Raw genomic sequence first — 4,788 nt, forward strand, 5'->3', positions numbered from 1 at the left:
TGAGAGAAGGAAATGGGAGACTGTAATGTAGCATGACCCAACATGCGTTATAGATAGGGGCCTATAACTTAGTAAATTCCCTTTCAATTATGCATTACCAACCGATCAGGGCGGAGGAGAAATCAAACTACTAAAGGCAGCGAATTAACCAAACGAAACATATTGATTTAAAGTATAACCTTCCACTCACTCAAATTGCGATAAAACATTATATAATGAACTGTAAAATATTTATTGTACGTTGAAAATAGTTTGTAATTGGTGATAAAACATTATATAATGAACTGTAAAATATATATTGTAGGTTAAAAATATTACTCTAAAATACAATAAATACTTTCCAGCTAAATATATATTAGTCTTAAATGCATTAAATACCTTCCCGATCAATAATTATTAGTCTGAAATAAATTAAATACTTAGCTCAACCCATGTTGATTTCCAATGTTGTGACCACTGTCGACAGCTTACAATGAAATAATTGGCCATCAGATTGACCTGGCTAGGATAATTACACACGGAATTTGTGAAAAGAGTTATACTGAAATAATTGGACATCATTTTGATGTGGCGAGGATAATCACAGACTGAATTTGTGAAAAGAGTTTAAATAAGTTCAGGACAACATACCTGTGTGCTTCTCTATTTTTGCGCAAAATATGTAGATATTCTATTGAATGAAACATAGCAATCGCTCTGCCTTTTTTAACTTAGCGTTGTTTTTGCGGTTTCTCTTTTGGCTTTCGGCTTGCCTTCCGCTGCTTCCGTTCCGGAGAACGAAAGAGAAGAGCACCACACCTTCCAGTCCAGTTTTGGGTTATGATTTTGCATTTTGAGATATTCAGCTACAATATTTCTCTGAAATTAGTTTTTTCGATTAAGGTTAGATGAGACAAGGACTACTCAAATTCCTATGTTCCCAATGATTTTTCATATAGTTAAATTCCTATTGTTTTTAGCTACGAGATTTGTATGTTTATGCTTATTGATTTTTTTATTTATACAAAATATTTTCAAGATTTACAGTCGATCTGAATAAACTAAACTGGGAAAATAATATAATCAATATGAAACGCAACATACTTACCAATTTTCCTAATTCTTATATTTTACCATCGCTGTAAACAAAATTTTATAGAAACACTGGCAAATTCGATTAGATCCAAGAATTTTATGGGAATCAATGCCAAATTGGCTTATATCCAATATCACATTATGGAAGGGATTAAAAAATGCGATGTGCCAATCTCAATTTTCATCCATACACATTATTTAACCATGCAAAACCTAACCTATGCTCTCAGTAGCACCCATGGATTTTACCAACGGGAGCAGGAAATTCGGGGTTTTATATCAAACTTATAAGTTATATTTGTAATATCTATTTATGGTATATTTGTAATATTTATTTATGGTATATTTATAATATTTATATATTTTTATAATTCACATAGAGTTATTTATAAAGTGTAGTTAATGTTTATGAGTAATATGTTTTAAAGTTTATTTTAGGTATATTTTGCAATAAAGTTTATCGTTTTAATATGTTTCAGTATCGTTTGGAAAATACGTTCTGGAGTGCTGAAACAAAAGCGATGGGGGAGCGTCCACGATGATCGTCTCGTCCTTGGCCATACGGTGATCGCCTCGTCTCTCAGCGCCCAATCAGGAAGCCTCCCTTGCCAGCTGCTCGCTCCTCCACGTCCTTTTCCATGCAGGAACGCCATCGCCCTTGTCTGCCAGGTTGCTCAAATCATCCACCCGTCTCTCAGCTTCATGCATATCGACGCCCTTATTTAACCCGTCCATCAGCTTTCCCTTCGGTTTTCCGTCTTCGGCCCTCCTGGCCGAGGAGTGTATCGGTTTCTCCTCCTCCCTCTGCTCTCGTTTCTGCCCGACTCCTGGGCTCTCTTTTTCGGCGTTTTGGTCCGTGCGTTTTGGTCTCTTTCTGAAAATGCGTTTTGGTCCCTGCGTTTTGGTTTCTTTCTGTAAAAAATGTTTCAGTATCGTTTCAATATACATAGTTTTCTGTATATGGATTCAATATATATAGTTTTCTCTATATTGTTCAAATAGCTGTAGCTATCTACAATAGTTTTTTAACACTGTATAGTTTTCTTTTGCATGTGCAGAAGGGTTCTGCGTGCAGTCGAGCTCTGAACCATCACCGTTTGAGCAGAGAAAAGATGATGGCGAAGCCGTAGCGTAACGCTGGCAAGGAGACAAAGATTGGCCAATATTGATATAAAGACAGGTAGCCATGACGATGGCTCCATTTAAAGGAAACTTGGGACTCTGCAGAGGCTCGTTCCCGGTGGCAGAAGCATGGGTTTTGATACCCTTCTTCAGAATTGCATTTGTAAGTTTCAATGGTGACCGACGGAAAACAAATTTACACATCTTGCCATTATGTCTTGAAAATTTTACAGAGAACGTATAAGATACTATTACAAGAAGATATTACAAAATTCACCAAGAATTCGGCACTAACCTTGCCAGCCGCAGCTCCTCCAGGTATTGAACGGCTCCTCCGTTCGCAGAATGGTTTTGCAGTTGTTCGCAGAATGGTTTTGCAGGTATTGCAGATAATGTTCTGTTCGGTTTTGCAGGTTTTGTTCTGTTTGCCGCGGAGCAGGAAGGGTTTTGAAGGCCGGAGGAGGTTGGTCGCATTCGTGCCATCTGCAAATGAGCTCTCCCGGGCATTAATATGATTTGAGTGAGTGGAGGCCACGCGCTCCCATTAATATGATTTGAGTGAGTGGAGGCCACGCGCTCCCATATCCATATTTGATTAATATGTCATCAATACGAGGGTTTTGAAGGCCGGAGGAGGTTGGTCGCATTCGTGCCATCTGCAAATGCAAATGAGCTCTCCCGGGCATTAATATGATTTGAGTGAGTGGAGGCCACGCGCTCCCATATCCATATTTGATTAATATGTCATCAATACGATTTGATCAATCTGTAATCAATACGATTTGAGGGTGGCTGCGATTTGATCAATCTGTAATCAATACGATTTGAGCTGCGGGCAGGGTCGCCGGGGCGCCGATGGGCAGCCGGAGAGGGATGCCGGAGACCGATGATGGATGGAAGGATGATGCATGGTGGATGGTGGTCGTCGGGCTGTCAGAGGGTACCTCCATAGCATTAACTTTGCTATGGAGGTGGAAATAGAAATTGCCCTATTCGGCGGTAGAGTCATTAAAGTTTGTACAAATGGAATGGCCATACATCACCTCACTAATGCAATGGCTCCTATTTGAACTTTTGAAATTTGACCACCCGCCAGAGCTCTTCATGAATACCGGGAGGTCGGATTTCTGGAAGTGTTTCTAATTTTTGATGTAGAGGTGTTTGTCTCAATTAGCAAGATTGTTGTTTTCGCGTTGATGCAGTCCTTCATAGATCATTTCTATTTCACGAACTGAACTCGTTGGAAATGGGAAGCGCCATGTGTAAGCCATCCGGAGAGGAAAAGAGCTATGTGTAAACCATCCGGAGAGGAAAAGATATCATCATTCCTTCGATGTCTTCATTCCCTTACAGTAGCGCCAAGGCAAGTGCAAGAGCTGGAGCTTTGGAGCACTTTTTTAAGGATATCCTTGACCTGAGAGCTTACAATTACGGGAAATCCTTATTCCGATGTTGTCTGCTATAGAGCATATGAGCTCGTTGGAAATCTTTAATGTCCAACCTGCGATGTAGTGGGGATTAAGTCAAGCAGCTGCACTAATTACCTGGAAAAATCAGCCGCATGCCACCTATAGAGTTCACATTTTATTTTATGCAATCACAAAAATGGCCCGTTTTTGCATCACAATGATCTTTGTATTTTGTTTTTGGTGATTGATTTTATGATATACAAATTGATTATGCTGTCATAATATTGGAGCGTTTAATGTATCTTTTGTTTTGGTTTTCTTCTTTGGGTGAAAATGTTTGGGCGTCTTATGTGCATGTTGTCATGGATTTTTTAAATGATATTTTTAAATTATTTTTTATTATAGGAATATATATATATTTTTTTTTAAATGAGCAAAATTTTATTTTTTATATTTCTATGGTATTATGAATTTGTATGAATTTTTTAATTACTTTTCGAATATAAAATGTAAAATGTATTTGAAAGGAATTATATTAGCTATTACACTAATATAAATATTTATTTAAATGGGAGTTGCATTTATTTAAATTTGTTTTTGTTGGTAATTATGAATGTAAAATGTATTTAAAAAATATTTTATAAATGAAATTTTAATATTATTTGGTATTATTAGTTTTTAAATGTCATATTTATAAAACTATAATGATTGGTTTAAAATCAGAGATTTAAAGCTTTTTGAATGGTGTAAACCGTTAAATGAAAAGTTGTTTATCTAGTTTTAAGGTTTCAAGTTTGTTTGAAAGGTGTAATAGCTCATCTGAAAAGTTATTTATCAAGTTTTTAAAATATAATATTTTTACGAGAGATTTGTCGACGTAAATGGCATGATATTTCATTTGTGGACACGTTTCGAACCAACCAGTGTGGTTCATCGTCGGGACGTGTTTTGAACCAACCAGTGTGGTTCATCGTCGGGACAAGTCTCAACAATGAACCACACTGGTTGGTTCGAAATGCGTGGACAAATGAAATATCATGTGATTTACGCCGAAAAATCTCTCGTAAACTTGATATGGATCACAGAAGCCTCAATTAAACAATATAATAATTGTTAAATGTATTTTCTTAAAATATGGATTTTTATACAAATTTATTAAAAAAAAAGACTATATTATATGATT

At 36.7% G+C, this 4,788-nt stretch overlaps 1 long non-coding RNA gene across 1 annotated transcript; it reads left to right on the top strand.

The window, feature by feature from the left end:
- Nucleotides 1-1,770: 1,770 nt before the first annotated feature.
- On the top strand, nt 1,771-2,733 carry LOC149179668 (uncharacterized). The gene is made up of 3 exons (XR_016257397.1): nt 1,771-1,997; nt 2,133-2,359; nt 2,610-2,733. It is a non-coding gene; the product is annotated as an uncharacterized LOC149179668 (long non-coding RNA).
- The last annotated feature ends 2,055 nt before the right edge of the window (nt 2,734-4,788 follow it).

Source organism: Pinus tabuliformis, chromosome 3_2 (genome assembly GCF_031772625.1).
Source record: "Pinus tabuliformis cultivar Carrire ecotype Pingquan chromosome 3_2, CPIR1, whole genome shotgun sequence".
Taxonomy (NCBI): Eukaryota; Viridiplantae; Streptophyta; class Pinopsida; order Pinales; family Pinaceae; genus Pinus; species Pinus tabuliformis.